The sequence below is a fragment of the Leptidea sinapis genome, chromosome 39 (genome assembly GCF_905404315.1).
Source record: "Leptidea sinapis chromosome 39, ilLepSina1.1, whole genome shotgun sequence".
NCBI lineage: Eukaryota > Metazoa > Arthropoda > Insecta > Lepidoptera > Pieridae > Leptidea > Leptidea sinapis.
In genome coordinates, this window is record NC_066303.1 from 7,069,720 (window position 1) to 7,088,633 (window position 18,914).

The window sequence follows — 18,914 nt, forward strand, 5'->3', positions numbered from 1 at the left end:
AAACTATTATTAACTAATTTTGATGAGTTATTGAATATTAAGTGTCCACTAGAATTATATAAAGCTTTTACTTGTCTTTTTAATAATATATACAATGAATGTTACAAAACGCACACATGTAAAGTTAGTAAAAACAATAGGAATAATAAGAGTTGGATAACTGATACTTTAAAGAAAATGATACAAGAAAGAGATTTACAATATGGCGCAACGAGCCAAAAAATATGATAAAAAGATTATACTATACTAAATTTAGAAATAAGTGTAATAAAGCTATTATTAAGTGTAAATCAGAGTATGATAAACAAACTATTAATATTAAACTGTAATAAAAATATTAAAAAAATATGGGATAAGATAAATAGTTTATTGGGTAAACCTAGACAATATTTAGATGATCTGATACTAAGAAATATTTACCATATTTCTTTCTTACAGTCAAAGAGAGATTTGTCACAAGTTTGCTTAAAATTTTTTGTAGTGATAAATTTTTACAAAGGGAGAGCTATGTGGTAAAGTGTGATGTGGGCATAAGATAGCAACCAGTCACTAGTAGTGATGTTAAAAAAATTATTATTAATATGAATAAAAATAAATCACCTGGTAGCGATCTCCGAACGCATGTCTGATATAAAGTCAGTTGTTGATAAAGTCTGTCCTGTCATAGCTAATTTAGTTAATTTATCTATTAGACAGCATAAATTTCCTTCTAAATTAAAAGAAGCTATAATTCGTCCCATTCATAAGCAAGGTGATCGTAAAGATTTTTCTAACTATAGACCTATAGCTATATTGTCTAGTATTGATAAAATTATTGAAAAGTGTATTGTGAATCAACTTGGAAACTTTCTACAAAAAAAATAAAATACTAAATGTATGCCAACATGGATTTCAAAAAGGTAAAAGCACTAACACACTATTATCTAAATTTACTGATGAAATAAATACACATTTAGAAAATAAAAAAATAGTTGTCGCTATATTTTACGATTTCAAAAAAGCTTTTGATACACTAGAAACGGACACCCTTTTGAATGGATTGGACGAGTGTGGTGTGGGACAGCCGCTGAACCAATGCTTCCGCGACTACCTCACCTCACGCTCTTATCGTGTTAGAGTGGGTGACACGTTCAGCGAGGAGACCAAGGTGGAATGTGCAGCACCACAAGGGTCCGGATGAGGGCCCATCTGCTACCTAATGCAAGTAAATAGCTTATGTGAAGTAATTCGGCACTGTTCAGCTTACATGTTTGCCGATGATTTATGTACATTGCTAGCCGGCACCAACCTCGCTGAAACGTGTAGCTTAGTACAGTTAGACATAGATAACGTAGTTAAATGGTCTCACGATAATGATATAGTTGTGAATTTGGAAAAAATTAAACTAGTTATTATTCACTCACCATATTTACCCCTCACAGATTCACCCCCGAATATGTATATACATAGTTTACTGTGCCTTCATAATAATTTTACAAACTGTAAGTGTAAGCCAATTGAAAGAGTTAATTGTATAACTTATATTGGTGTTAAAATAGATTAAAACTTTTCATGGTTCCAACATATAGATTTTATATGTAATAAGTTAAGGATACTTTTAGGTAAATTCAGTCACTTAAGTTTTAAAGTTCCCTTAGCTACATTAAAATGTTTGTATTATACATTAGTAGATTCAATTATGAGCTATGCTCTTGATAGTTATGGTCTTACATTTAAAACATATATTGATAAAATCGAAGCATTGCAAATAAGGTTTTTAAAATTACTTGTTTACAAAAAAACAAAAGCTAAATGTAAAGACAATTACTCAAAGTTATTTAAAATTTGTAAAATACTGGGAGTATAAGTAAAAAGCACAAATACCTTTTAGCCTTAAATAACCATGACTCTCAAGATCATAGCCCATCCTTAATCTATACTATAATATTATAAAGCTGCAGTGTTTGTTTGTTTGAACACGCTAATCTCTGGTACTACTGGTCCGATTTGAATGATTCTTTCAATGTTGGGTAGTCCATTTATCGAGGAAGGCTATAGGCTATGTTTTTTTTTCAAAATTAGGGATCCGTAGTAAAATTGCTATTTTGTAACACAAGGTGTAAAATCGAAAACCTATTTTTGCGTGCGCTGCAAAAACTATTGACAATAGAACAAAATGATGTACAGGCTATAATATAGGCAATATTTTATTACTTATAAAACTATCGCGTGAATTATACTTTATATGGCAAAACAACGTTTGCCGGGTCAGTTAGTTAGTCATAATCATGGCACCCGTTCGATGACATCAGGCAAACTTGAAGTACCTAGAGTAAACAATTACTTTGGCGATAGAACTTTAAAGAAAATAATACCATATCTGCTTAATAGTTTGCCGGACGACATCCGACGGGAACCAAACAAAAATAAATTTAAAAAACTATTAAACAAATATTTATTGTGGCAGTAACATTTGAAAAATAGGCTTTAAGATTTATTTTATGAGACTCGCTCGATCCTGTAGACAAACTGTGTAAACAGTTTTAAAGGACTTTGTATTATTTTAAGAAGAAACTGTATATTTATAAATAAATAAATAAATAAATAAAAAATGCATGTTTCATACTAAACTAAATTTCAATTTTTACTTAGGCAGTCCCAACTCTTATAACACAGTATTTACTTCCTCTTTGCATAATATCTTTAGTATTAATCTAACGAGCGCAATTGTGCTGTCGCTCAGAAATTTGAGTTTCACAAGTAACATGAACGGCATTTTAATGAGTATAATTTACTATTCGTGCTTGCTTGTCCTGTTAGTTACTTCATCATTATCAGCATCATCAGCCAGAAAACGTCCACTGCTGGACAAAAGCCCAGAGGAATCACAAGATCGTTAACGTATAGATGAATTCGAAAATAGAAAATACAATTTTTATGACAATTATATATTATATTATAGACTTGTCCCTTACAAGACGAACGGGACGTTCGGCTGATGGTAATTGATACGTCCTGCCTATTTCATTGCAATGCCGCTCAGGATTCTTGAAAAACCCAAAAATTTTGAGCGGCACTATAATTGCGCTTGTCACCTAGAGCCATAAGATGGTAAATACAATAATGCTTACACATTACTTCTTCACGGCAGAAAAAGGTGCAGTTGAAAAGGGCATATATAGGTTGTCCTATATATGGCCTTTTCAAGCATAGCTTGCTAAGGCCATGGTAGCGAGCTTTAGTGACTGCCAGCTTCAAGGATGTCAAAAATTACCACTCATTAGAAGATGTATCCCTCACACCCGAGAAGAACGGGCGCCGGAAAAACTACGGGCTACTTCGTTTTTTTGTAAAATCCAGCCGTGGACGCCTTCCGGCTGATGATGAAGATGATGAAGACTAAGAATTCTTAAAAATAGCAGCACTTAAAACTAACACACTCTCTTTCCTCTTATTTATGATTCATACGTGTTTAATTAATGTTAAGTTATAAATATATATATTGTACTAGCTGACCCGACAGACGTTGTTTTGTTCATTACAAAAAAAAAACTCTTACGGCTGGAATTTCGTGAAATCCGTTGTTATCTGACCTCTACTCGGCGAAAGGAATATTCCTACCAAATTTCAAGTCTCTACGCCTTATTGTTCCAGAGATATCGTGATGAAACAATCATCGGTGGAAATCTCTTATATATATATTGACGTAATTCCAGAAAACGTTCCAAACCACAATCATGTCGAAATTGAGTTAAGAAAACAAAACTGGTCACGTGATTCATATTAAATTTAAATGACATCATGACTTACTAGCCCAACCCACATGTATGGAATACACTAATAATTATTAAACTTTAAACACGAATTTCTTAAAATGTGATGTATGTGGCTTGGAACCTTTTTCAGGAACTACGTCCATATAGATTATGCACAGGAAATTCAAATTCAAATATTTTTAATCAAAATAGGATTTAAAATCACTTATTGAACGTCAAAAACTACCACCCATTCAAAAGACACTGCCTCAGACCTGAGAAGAATGGGCGCAAGAAACTCAGCGGGCTTTTTTTTTAATATAAAATATGGATTACAATGTGATATCGTACAATAAATATTTATAATTAAAGAGCCTGAGGGTGTTCGCTTTATTCCCAGTCCATGGTGTCATTAAGAAAATCGTTTATGCTATAATAACCTTTCCCACACAAACGTTCTATAACAATTCTTTAAATTTCATAACACATTTGTTCTGTACATTTTCTGGGATCATAATGTAGAAGCATAATAAACATCGCCCAACAAAAGACTTACTAACTCGACCCGAAAAAGTTGTAATAGCCTTCTGCAAACTGTTTTTTGGTATTGACATTGTACCTTGAGAAGTGTGCAAAGTTTCATGTTTTAAATTCGACGTTTTAAGTATGTGAAAGTCAAGTTCAAAGATTAATGTATATTCATACAAATACAGCAAAAATCGTATAAAAATAGATCACGCAGCGCGTATCTAGAAAAGCGTAAAGTCCTTGAAAAGAGAATCTCGATAGGCACCGACAGTCCGACGGTAATTTCCGTTCACTTGCAAAATATTGACTGCAAGTGTTTTATGTATGAAACAAATTATTGTTATTGAATAAAATAAATATAAGGCAATCGGGAAACGACAGATACTTACACATATCGGAGTTATAAGTTTTATAATGCGTTTATAGAAAAATACTAGCTGAACCAGCAAACGTTGTATTGCCGATATTAAAATCGCGATAAAAAAGTAACTGTTGATCGTAGATGGGTGAAAATTTGAAGTTGTATATATTTAAATCTGACTCATAATCAAACAAATAAAAATAAAAATGACAAAAAAATTAAAATAAAAAATTCGTGTGACCACCCTTAACATTTAGGGGGATGAAAATAGATGTTGGCCGATTCTCAGACCTACCCAATATGCACTCAAAATTTCATGAGAATCGGTCAAGCCGTTTCGAAGGAGTTTAACTACAAACACCGCGACATGAGAATTTTATATATTAGATACTAGCTGACCCAGCAAACGCTGTACTGCCATTTAAAGTGATAAAAAAAATCAATAATTATAATTTTTGGGGTATAAAAAATTGATGACGACCATTTCTCGGACCTTCCAAATATACTATCTATATATTATAAAGAGGAAAGATTTGATTGTGTTTGTTTTGAATAGGCTCCGCAACTACTCAACCGATTTGATTAATTCTTTCACTGTTAGAAAACTACATTATCCCCGGATGATATAGGGTACATTAAATTTTCAAAAAAATAGGGATTCTTACTAAATGTCGAATAATGTAACCCAAGATGTAAAAATATGTACACGAACAACGTCGCGGGGTATCAGCTAGTCGTATTTAAAATTTATCATACTACAATAATCATTATATTCAATTGCCGTCTTGCAACACTATTCCGTATATTAGGATCTGATAGAATAATACTAAAATCACGGTACATAAATAAGTGTTGATCGTTGATAAGTGAAAATTTGAAGTTGTATGTATTTTTAATGCTGAATCATAATAAAATAAGACAAATATCGACAAAAACTATGGTGGGTGACCTTTATAATTTAGCGGCATGAAAAATAGATCAGACCTACCCGATATACACACAAATTTTCAAACAAATTGGTTTAGCCGCTTCGGAGGTGTTTGGTAACAAACACCGACGGGACACGAGAATTTAGTGCTGCTCAGGATTAATGAAAAACCCAAAAATTCTGAGCGGCACTACAATTGCGCTAGTCACCTTGAGACATAAGATGTTAAGGCTCATTTGCCCAGTAATTTCACTAGCTACGGCGCCCTTCAGACCGATACACAGTAATGTTTACACATTACTGTTTCACGGCAGAAATAGGCGCCGTTGTGCTACCCAAAATCTAGCCGGCATCCTGTACAAAGGAGCCTCCCACTGATAAATATATGTTCAAAATACTGATTTTAAACATATATTTACTAATAAAAGTTTACTATGGTTATTTTCCGGTATGCACTGCGAGCACTGCATAATGCTATCACTAGAAAAATTCGTTCCGTTATGGACTGCCAGTATACTGCCGCAGTACCTTAAGGAAATATAGGACGTCATAAATCGCCGCCATATTCTACTGTGAGTACTCGCAGTACTTTGATCACGTGATCAGTCAAAACCACTCGAGTGCCTAACGTTTTATAAACAATACCTACAGTTTAATCCCAAATAATTTTAATTTGACAGTACTCCAACAACAGTTTATTTTTAATGAACTAGAAAACTTTAATACACTCATTTGAATGCTGCGTCAAAAAATACTGCTGACAGTATACGGGATTGAGTTCAGTTTTAAATAGTAAACAATATAACTGGCTATAAAGGTGATAGAAGCCCGACGAGATAGTCCTCGTCCTGTAATCGTGTAACTTCACTCACACTCACATCACAAATAACACACCTACAATAACACTACACACAAATAGTCACACACTTACATACACTCACACATACATATATCACTGCACTCGCCGGCGAGTGCGAAGTCCCTTCAAACCTAGAGTCCACTGGACTAACAGATATATTAGATCGTTAGTGATCTTCTCTCCATCCAGCCTAGTGAGCAGGCGGTCCGAGGTTCGAGTCTCCTTCCGAGACGCCCCGCGCCTGTGAACTACATTTTCGGCCTCCAAGGCCCCCGCCCGGCTTCGCTGTTAGGTGGCGTTTACACCCGAGCCCGACATATGGGCCCCGTTTCGGGGTCTTCAATACGTAAATGTATTTTACTCCTCTCGAAAAAAAAATGGCTATAAAGGAACGGCTTCACAGTATACTCAATTGACGTCACACTGTACAGTGGTCGTAGTGCATATCGGAACATACTCTATATTATTGTTTTCATTTTGACGCATGACAAAAATCTAGGCGGCTTGTGACGTAATTATAATTAAGGAAAACTAGTCCTTCCTTACAGTTAATTCGATTTTGACACTTAAAATGATTATAAATGTTTCCCGGACATTAGTCACGAATTAAATTAGCGACGTAAACTTATCCAATTAATGTAATTATTAATTATAAATCAATATTTAATTTCCTTGTTTCAAAATGAATCTTTGAAGTTAGTTTCATTGGCTGACCCGACAGACGTTGTTCTGTATATAATATATAAAATACTGTACTTTATAAATATTTCATAACACCAAGAATTATTTTGTAAAATATGCTCCCTGTCAATGACGTTCTATATTATGTATAGAACTTCATTGCTCCCTGTTGTTAACTATAATGAAATTGTTTCACAGCAGAACTGTCTCATATCAGAATTTTTGTCTCTCTCAGAATTCTCTCATAGAAAATATTTCCATACCAAACAAATATTGGAAATAAAAATAATTATGGGTCCCAAATCGAAATAAAAACTATCCCATCTCTCAAGTTGGACTAAACTGCACTCCATGAAGTAATCTCCATTAAAATCCGTTCATTAGTTTAGGAGTCCATCGCGGACAAATGTCACGTAATTTATATATATTAAGATATAGTGAAAATGGTCTTTGTTTGAGGCTCAATCACGCCTAAACCACTGATCGTATCGACATGAAACTACCACCCTTTGATGCGAAATTTATCCTTGATGGTTTATAGTTATTACTTAATTATACTCATTTTTCGAATTCCAACGTCCCTTTCAAATTTCAAATTTCAAATTTCCTTTTACAATTCACACAGCGAAGCGGACGGGAACGGGTAGTTTTGTAAAAAGTTCTTTATAAATTACATAACAAAATACTTTAAACACTTAGGCATAGGTTATGGTGTACAGGAAATCCGATTTATGACAGAATAAATTGACTGAACGAATTCATTTAATGAATATAAAGTTCTTATATAATTTATACGTCTTGATAGAGTATCTTTCTGTTAGTCAATCGATAAGAACAGGCCAGGAATATTAGTTTAGTGTTCGTAGTAAGTTACGTCTTATACCCGCGATTTGTAGATATGACACTTTGTGTTAGTGTGCGCGCATTGCTCTAAGCAGGGGGCCTACTATTAAAATCGATATTCGATAAATCGTGGCATTAGTCGTGTCGAATCCTACTCTTAGTTACATCGTAATCAATGTCGAAACGATGATTGAACGAACGAAACATTATTCGATATTATCGGTCCTAACCCTACTCTTACTTGAAAATGTCAGAGACGAATATTCGAATTTCACAAACGTCACTTTTACGATAATATCAACGACACCTCTTTTTTTTTTATGGAATAGGAGGAGTTTGGCTTTGGCAGTTTGGCTTTGCCCTCCAGATGGCCACGGAATTGGCAATTGCTCGAGATTTCGAGACCCAGTATTTCGATACTAGGCGAGGCTTTAAGGGAAGTGTTCTCGAAGAGCGGTGATACGGCGAATGGGGTTTTTTTAGTGGGAAATGCGCAAACTTGAGTCTTCTGGGGGTTAAATTGGACAAGGTTCAACTTACCCCATTCCGCGACCTTCTCGAGAGAGGACTCGATAGAAGACACAAGTTTCTCCCGGCACTGGTCGACGTTTTCCCGAGAGAGACCTGCATGGCCCGTGTATACGGCATCACCAGTGCTGTCGTCTGCATAGCAATGCATGTTGGCGGTGTCCAACATATCATTGATATGCAGAAGAAACAGCGTGGGAAATAGCACACAGCCTTGGGGCACTCCAGCGTTCACGGGCTTGGGATTCGAGCAATAACCGTCGATAGCGACCTGTATGCTGCGCCCAGTGAGGAAGCTGGAGGTCCACTTGCATAAGCTCTCGGGAAGCCCAAATGATGGAAGTTTTGCGAGGAGTGCCTTGTGCCATACACGATCAAAGGCCTTCGCTATATCCAGACCAACTGCCAGGCCTTCCCCCTTGCTTTCAATAGCCGCCGCCCATCTATGTGTTAGGTATACCAGAAGATCGCCAGTCGACCGACCATGGCGAAAGCCGTACTGCCGGTCTCCTTTTTTTGGGATCGGATGGACAAGGGCTGACTTCCATGAATCAGGGACTACGCCTAGGCCACCTTCTAGGCTGTCGATGCTATTATCGTTTCAAGTTGTATAGATATATTTGCCATGTTATTTATTCAATATGAAATGGTCATATTATATTCATTACATAATTTTTGAATATTTACATTTTGTGTAAATGATGTAAATTGGTGGTGCAGAGTCTGGCATGGTCCTTAGCGCCTAAACTATGTTTTGACTTTTGACACTTAAGCTTAACAGCGACATGGCACAGATAATGTTTAGGTTTGAACATATTTAATTCACACTAAAATCGTAAATAAATCAAAAATTAGTCTATGGTAACGAAAATGTCAGAGACGAATATTCGAATTTCACAAATAATCAAACGTCACTTTTATGATAATATCAACGACACCTTCTAGGCTGTCGATGCTTTTATCGTTTCAAGTTGTATAGATATATTTGCCATACAATATACACACTTAATAAATATTATTCAAATAATTATATGTGATTTACTATTCAACAGGATTCTTTTACTAATAAGTCATTTAAGTCATTTTGTTGATCGTTTATGCGTAGAAATAATGCAAATGGCCGCCTGAGAAATAGGAAGTCGACGAGAAGGGTTGAGCTACTTTTTTTTACAATTTATTATCCGGAAGTTTTGTATTATTTATTCAATTTTAAATGGTCATATTATATTCATTATATATTTTTTTAACATTTACATTATGTGTTAATGATACCAAATTGGTGGTGCAGAGTCTGGCATTGTCCTTAGCGCCTAAACTATGTTTTGATTTTTGACACTTAACAGCGACATAGCACAGATAATGTTTAGGTTTGAACATATTTCATTCACACTAACATCGTAAAAAAATCAAAATATACTTAAGCCTATTGTAACGATAAACGATAAGAAATTCGAACATTTGTTAGAGTAGGTTAGTTGCGATATATTCGGAGTATTATCGTATCGTACCGAATGTATCTTTGTCGATTTTGCTAGTAGACCTTTTTTTCGACCATTTCACAGCTGTCATAGTCTATCTAGACGTTTAAATGATCTAAGATAAAGTTATACATCCATCTACCCTATCTGAAAATATGAAAAGAGGTGTTAAGTAACTTAACTAAATAACTACTCTTATATCGATATACCTAATAACAGTTTCATAATATACAAATTATTTAAAATATAAGCATCAAAGTGATGCAATAAAAAAATCAAACGTTTCTACTTAATAAGGAAGAAAAAATGTAAACATTAACCCCCTTATTCATTAATTTACTGTTAGCGATCCTACCTACTAAGCTAGAGGTCCCGGGTTCGAATCCCGGTAGGTGCATGCATTTATAGGATGAATATGGATGTTTGTTTCCGAGCCATGGATGTTAAAATGTATTTATGTATGTTTATATGAATTTATGTATGTTTAAGTAAGTATATTGTTTTAAATATATCATTGTCTTGTAACCCATAACACAGGCTATATATTATTATGCTTAACTTGGGGCAAGATAAATTGTGTAAAAAGTGTGTCAACATTATATTAATATTATATTATATTATTCATAATGGTCCGCTAACTTAAAACAGCCGCTAAGGAGTGTTTTTACTCATTCTGACTTAGGTTAATAGAAGAAGACACAGTGAGAATTGGCAATGCTTTAAGTTAGCAGACTATTATGAATAAGGCCGTTAGTATAGATGTCTATATTATGTCTATGGTAAGTATAGATGTTTATTAGACATAAAAAATACAAGGCAAAGGAGAAGGTAGGTAACTTTTTCCGATGTTGTTCTAAGAATCTACTTTACCAATATGGCAATAACCTTCTGAATGGCTAATGATCTTCACACCTCTCAAAGGCACATACTAACCAATTTCTATTTTTCTTTATAAGACTTTGAGAAACAACAACAGCTGTATCTCAAATAATGATGATCTAATTAAAAACGTTATTTCCTATCGAACATCGAATTTGGTATTCGAGGACTTTCCTGCCCCAACGGCCCAATACTACTTCAGTTTCGCGACCATCGAGGCTATGTCGGTGATTTTGGTTTTCCTACGGTTCTCCTCGTTTCTAATTTGATCTCGCAGGGAAACACCGATAGCCCTCTCAATTGCCCCCTGAGCAACCATGAACTTCCTCAAAAAGCCCATAGTTAGCGCCTACTATGTCTGCGTTCCGTATGTTATCTCTGGCAACAAACACTGGTTAAAAATCTACATCTTCAGATTAGGTTTGTGGTAGACATTTCCTCCCCCAGGCTTTTCCAGTGGTCTCGGTCATGACTTGATCTATTCCATATTGTTGTACCTGCGATATCTTTTAAATCGTCGCTCTATCTGCGACTCGGTCTCCATCTATAAATATGAGATCACAGCTACTCAACTTAAGTAAGCTTAAAATAAGTTGTGTTATAAATATAAAATGTGTAAAATACGTGTATTAAAAATATTTTCCAGAATTAATTAAGTAATTCAAATATTATCTTATTTTAAGTGCAAAGTAGTGCAAGTAAATGTAAGAGTGCTACTTTTGTATACAATAAACATTTGAACTTGCTTTCACGCACCGAAGAAATTGTTGTGGAAAATAGCCCATGAAAATACATACATATGAATGACATAGCCCATGAATATGTATAGATATATAAATATAGATATATGCTCTTAATAGTGATTTTCATTATTATAACACTAGAAATAAGGGATTGCTTGTAACTAATTCTAGTAGGCTTCATAAGATACATAATAGCTTTAAGAGTAAATGTATACACTTCTATAATAAAGTCCCAGCCACTGTTCAGGAATTATCTATACATAAATTTAAATGTTTTATAAAAAAATGGCTCTGTCATTAATCCTATTACTCCTGCCGAATACCTAAATGATCGGACAGCCTTGGAATAGATTGTGATTATTTTATAGTGACAGAAATGACTGTACAATATTGTATATTTTTATTGAAAAGAGCGCAAAAAAAGGATGCTGGGAGAGTTTCTCGCGCCGCTACGTCTCTCTCAGAGCGCCATTTGTTTCCGAAGCGGTAGTAGTATCTAGTAGTTATTAGAAATGACATCAAAAAGAATTTAAAAGGAATCAATTTTGAGAAAATAAATGTCTTTTATGCCTTTTATACATACCTATAGATAATAGTAACGTCTGATTGGTAGTATACACTACTACTTACTATTATGTTAATTGTTAATGAATTACTTCGCCGCAGTAATTTCTTAGTTCCTTAAACAAAGTGATTGAATGCGCAAGCGCAGCGTCCGGGTCACTCGTACCTATACAAAGCGCGAGTAGAACAAAACAGTACCTATTATGGTAGCGCTCTGTTCAATCGTGTACTTCGCTCCTGATAATTAAACAATTGCGTACCTATTATTTACAATTGTGCATTGCTTCTGTAAGTACTAAATTAGTTTTATATTTTATAATAATTAACGGGTTAAATTGTTTCATTAGTTTGTTATTAAGTATATAAATTTCTAACATACAAGAAAAATTACTTCCTTAGAATTTCAACTACATACCTACTACCCTAAAGATTTTTCATAGTATTTTTATAAGTAAACTTACCATTTATCTCCAATTTCTCAGTTTTATTTTGCACTTTTTATATTGTAATATAAGGGAAATTTATGCCAGATTAAACCTTCTATTTTAAGTCTGTGGGGAAAGTATCGTTTTTTAATCAATAACCAAAAAATAGTATTATTATTAGTAAAACTATTATTATCATTAGTAAAACTAATGTGTTTTTAATGGAACCTTCTAGAAGTACTTACTATTAATTCGTTGCTTTTCGTGTTATAGCTATATTTATATACTAGGTAGTCGTTGCCCGTTGCATTCGCAGCTAAAGGTTTTATCTCAAGAAAATGTTTAAGTATCGATAACAGAGAGAGTTGTCATTCTGAAACATCCAGGGCAACCCTGTCAGCCCTTAAGTTGGCGTAGCGAACGCACGCCAAGAAACGGAAGATGTTTATTATTAGTGGGATAATTTGTCATCTTCATTCGGTTTATCTCTTTGCTGTTGCACTCTCTGCATCTTCTACCGCGTATTATAATAAGGAGTGACCAGGAATCAGATCAAATAGTACTCGCACCACCTTGATTTTGCATTTCACAACCCCTACCGCGATTTGTAAGGAAGTCTTGGAATCGCACAATTACTTTTTAAAATTAAAGTTCGCAAGACATTTCTTTGGCTGAGATATTGTGACTTTGCTTCTGAGCAAAGTCACAATATCTCAGCCTCATCATTTAAATGGGAAAAACCCATAGAACTTGCGACACATCTACCGTTACCGACATTTCTGCATATAAGAATCTAAATATATTAGCCCCATTTACACAATAATTTAGTTTGGGTTGAAATACTTTGATAATATAAGATATTTCTAGACGATTAAAAAATACACACATAATTGTTTAAGTTTTCACTTCTGTCGGGACTCCGGGAGCGTCATTAGTTTTTATTCCTCACTGAATCAGTTGACTGTATATTTTTATAGCATCAACATAAAACAAAAAAAATACTTTTTTGGATAATACTAAAATTGTGAGAGTTTGGCGAGATTAGAGTATGGCAACGGTCTCCTTTTCCAATCGTCTCTTTTAAGCTTTTATTCGTAGTGCTAGTGCAAAGTATGAATAACTTTTCCTTTGTAGCACGATAAAAACAACTTGAAGTAATAAAATTTCATTAATAATTGTATAGAGAAAATTCTTAAAAATATTTAAAAAATATTGACACACTTTTACACAAATTATCTTGCCCCAAACTAGGCACACAATACACATACGTAATAAAAATACATATATACATCCATAGTTCGGGAGCAAACATCCACACTCATCATTTAAATGCTTGTATATCTACTGGGAGTAGAACCTGGGGCCTCTGCTCGGTTGGTGGGGTCACTAACCACTGGGCTATATGGGTTCATAGCGCTTAGTAATTATGTGAAAACTTATCTATGTGGGTCTGTTATCTTTGAAACCATGTCTTGCTGATCTTAATATTTAATATAAAAAAAAAACTTAAAATTGATTTTCAAATCATGAATATAAGATAAAAACTTAAATAATATGTTATATCATGATATAACATATTATTTAAGTTTTTACACTAAGACAACATGTAAATATCATCACATTTTTTTTATATAGCTGTTCTTACGAGAGAAACGAAATAAGATTATTTGTAGGTTATTTGAAGAGTCTCTCAACTCTGTTCTTATTTAACTACGGACTTACAAATGATATTAGCATAAAGTTAAACCTGAAGATAAACCAAGAATATGCAAAATGCTTACAAACAGATGTTTTTATATTACGATTAGTTTACACAGGCGAATAACGATTCCCGCCTATATTTGCAAGGCTGCCTCACAATCGGAAAACTTCAGAATTATCATTGTATTGACAGTGCTGTCAGGGATATAGTTGCATATTCTTGATTTATTCTCAGGTATAAATTTATGCCAAGTTTATTAGTCAGGCCTCTTGTTTATGTCTAAAATTATTAAACAGAATCAATTGCCGTGCGGTCTCATTTGACATTGAGGACCAAATATTAACTTACAGTTGTTAGCTCAGCTGTACGAATAAGAATTAATTCTCAGAATAAATATAATTCAATAGACGTTTCTACATTACCATTTGATTACAATAATTTTAAATAAGCTAAGGCAGGGGTGCTCAAGCTTGAACTGCTGGCGATTTACCTTAAAATTGTTAGACTCTGAGAGACTGAGGCAGATCTAGCGACCTATCGCTCGCGAGCGACCGTTTGAGGACCCCTGAGCTAAAGTAAATGATTAAAGTTAGTTATTCAGTATATCACAATATTCGTTGGAAACTGTATCGTGGGACCATACAAGAAGGATATGGTTTCCAAGTTGAAAAACTTGTCTTTTTGAGTTCAGTTTTGACTCATCATAAATCTCTATCTAAGGCTCAGGTTGTACATACGTTTTGTGTTAAGTTTTGTGTTTAATCTTATATATAAAATTCTCGTGTCACAATGTTCGTTCCCGTACTCCTCCGAAACGGCTTGACCGATTCTCATGAAATTTTGTGAGCATATTGAATAGGTCTGAGAATCGGCCAACATCTATTTTTCATACCCCTAAGTAATAAAGGTTGTTCACCCTTAAATTTTTTTTTTTAATTTTTGGACGAAATTTTTTGTTTTTATTTTTTTATAATGTGGCATTAACAAATACATACAACTTCAAATTTTCACCCATCTACGATCAACAGTTACTTTTGTATCGCGATTTTAATATCGGCAATACAACGTTTGCTGGGTCAGCTAGTAATATATAATATGTTTTACAACTGACTGATACAAATTCTGAGGTTGACTATTGTGGGTTGTGAGGTTGACTACTGAGTTGACACATTATGGTACGCATAAGAAATAAATTCATATGGATCCCGTAGGCAGCAGTAGACATTTGTTTCCACCATTTCAAATTCAAATGTTTTAATACAAAATATTATTAAAAATCACTTAAAGAACATCAAAAAGTAGCACTCATTCGAAAATGTATACCACAGACCCGAGAAGAACAGACGCAAGAGACTCTGTGGATTTTGTCTTAGGATGTCGCTCTTGATAATCTAAACAATTTGTTATGTATGGAAGAGCGCTCGCACGGAACGCGAGATGTTGCGGGTTGGGGTCCCGCATCGTTCATAAATTTTGTTTTCAAATTTTATTTGTCTGTAGTCTGTCATGTTTGTTGTGTCTGTTTGTAGTAGTCTGTCATGTTAAGGCGAAGAGTAAGCAGAAAACACGCAAACATGGTGTTTTTAGACAAGTTTTGTGGTGAAAGTATAGCATTTCGAGCCATGAAAACTACCTTATCCTGTTACACATATCCTTAAATCTTATTTGTAGGTTGCTAATACTTGCTGTTGGTTATAGTTAACACTGCCGAGACTTTTTGAACTACCACTTTTCTTTGAAGTTAAACAAGTTTTTTGGCATGGCGTGACGCATTTTTTTGGTACTTCTCTCAGAAAAGTTATTCTTATAGCTTGTACTTTTTTGTGTAGGTTCATTTATTCAGATTACTAGTGAATAACGAGGATTGTAAGCATATAAACTCTTTTCCAGCCAAGAATTTTGAAAATTTCGCTGGCATTTAGTGTCGCCTTAAGTTAAATTTAAGGACAGGAATATTCTATTTTCGTTTGTATAGGTGCTATGAAAATATGAATTTCAGAACACATTTTTTCATGAATTTCAATCAATATTTTGATAAATTCTATGCATCGTTATTTTATTTTCAACTTACCTACGTGAAGAAGTAAGTAAGTACCTAAAATAAACAAGAAAAAGATAAACTGTCTGTTTTTTTGTATGTTTTTCACCTCATATCGCGCCATTTATTTGAATTTGTTTTGAAAATTAAAACCAAATTTTTTCGTCACATAATAAAAATATTATATCTCGTTATAGACTCTATGAGTGATTTGGAAATTCTCAAAGTTTTATAGGTATATTATTATGTATGTAACATATTAAGGTGTTGTGATTTTTGGATTCTCTCCTTCCCACAAGCACACAGCCGGTCCGAGGTTCGAGTCTCCTTAGGAGACGCCCCGCGACTGTTGTTGCGTAGTCTTTGCGGCCTCCACGGCCCATGTCCTATGTCGCTGTAAAAGCATGGCTAACAGCATAGAGGAGGTTTTAGTCGGTATGGGGTGTCCGCTAAAGGGGACACCCGGAACGGCGTACTGTATACGTAACTGTATATTTTCCTCCTCTGTGATTTTTGGATGAGAACCACACGGGAACTTTTAAAGCCTAGTACTTCATGTATACTAACCAGCTTGAATTGAATTGAAATGGCCATATACATAGATAAGACCATGATGATGATAGTAGTAGGGTAGTAGACGTAAATAATAACAGGATAGAAACTGAAGGCATTGACAAGTGCCATCCTACACCTATCTTGGTTCTACTATCTCCAATAGCGGGGGTTGTAAGCTGGAAATCCGAAGGCGGTGTGCTATAACCAGGTCTGCGGTAGAGAAGCTCAATAGTATCTGTAAGGACAGAAGGATCACCAAAACCACCAAGGTTCGAATTATGACGTGCCTTATGCTTCCTCTATGGGGTTGAAACCTGGTCACCTAAACTGCAGGACCGCCGCTAAATTGATGTCTTAGAGATATTGTGATGGAGGCGAGTTCTGAAGATCTCTCGGACGGCTTTCCGAACCAACAATTCCATCTTGAAAGAACTGAAGATAAAAGAAAGGCTATCGTCGACTGTGCAACTATGAATTCTGAAGTTATTGGTCACATCTCCAGAAATGAAGGACCGATTATGCGGGTTAAGGTGGTGGAAAAAATGGGCGTGAGTATGCTCACCCACGCGATGTATTTTACCCACGCATTTATTTCCTCGGAGGTGGTATTTGCTGTACACAGATGGTTTTTGGCAAAATTTACGCAAAAATCTAATGTAAAACCGTTACAATTACACGCGTTTTAATCCTTTAAAAGTGTTTTATTTATATGAGTAGCTATGGCAAAATAAAAAAGTGTGTGTGTACTTAAGTATGCACGCAAGAAGTTATGCTTCTTTGGCCTAACGAAGCAAAAATCATTAAAATTATTTATTTATTAGCAATTTTGTAAAAATCATGCAAAGATGGCTTTGACAGTTATTAAATGATGAATACGGCTGTATGGGCTTGAACCTTTTGCCTGCCCTAATAATGGACGAAGAAACAAAAAAAAAATGAAAGACGCTAACGTCAGAAAATTTTAGGAACCAACTTCAACCTGTTACATTTGTGTTACAGTGATGCGCGCGCATCTTAAAATCTCACTCTCATCATTTTTTCATAACGCTTAGGCGCGAAGGAGGTTTAACATCAAAAATACCATAGCATAAAAGTTATACTATAGCACCGCTCCGGACTATCAGTTAATAAAAGTGTGAGTGCTTTTTTATCTGTCAATAAGGGACGAGACGAACATGGCACTCAGCTCATGGTAAATGATACGCCCTGCCCATTACAATGCAGTTTCACTCAGGCTTCTTGAAAACCCTAAAAATTCAGAGCATCACTACAAATGCGCTCGTCTCCTTGAGACATAAGATGTTAAATCTCAGTTGCCCAGTAATTTCACTAGCTACGGCGCCTTTCAGACCGAAACACAAGGATGCTTACACATTTCTGCTTCACGGCAGAAATGTAGCATCATGTACAAAGGAGCCTCCCACGGGTGAAACCACAGTGAAAATGTCTTTAAGACTGAACGAGCGCTTGTTCGGTAAAGTTGACTAAAACCATCACTCAGAATAAAATTTACATTCATTCATTTATACACAATTCCCTTTCTTTGGATATTGTTGTTGTTACAGTCACTATGTGAAGTATAATCGTTTATGCATATGATTACACGTATTGACTTCATTTTCAATTGCTTTGTTATGTCCCACAAGAGGGTAAACAAAAGAAAATTTGCATACAAAAGTACTGACTTTAAATATGTACATTTAAGTGATTCGTAACGAGGTTAGTGAAATGTGAATAATAATTATTCTCTTCAACACTTTGCTGCTTTTTGCAAGACTTTGCTCAGACTTTACTTACATAAAACTTCGTTGAGTGTGATACCAGAGGGAGGCTCCTTTGCACAGGATGCCGGCTAGATTATGGGTACCATAACGGCGCCTAATTCTGCCGTGCAGCAGTAATGTGTAAGCATTACTGTGTTTCGGTCTGAAGGGCGCCGTAGCGTGATATTACAGGGCAAATGAGACTTAATATTTTATGTCCTAGGGTGACGAGCGCAGTTGTAGTGCCGCTCAGAGGTTTTGGGGTTTTTCAAGAGTTCTGAGCGAGACTGTATTGTAATGTGCAG

The 18,914-nt window shown here is 34.9% G+C and overlaps 1 protein-coding gene across 1 annotated transcript in view; it reads left to right on the forward strand.

The window, feature by feature from the left end:
• Window positions 1-18,914, forward strand: part of LOC126976016 (transmembrane protein 135-like) — a 68,129-nt gene that overhangs the window by 15,197 nt on the left and 34,018 nt on the right. The gene's annotated exons all lie outside the window — the stretch shown is intronic.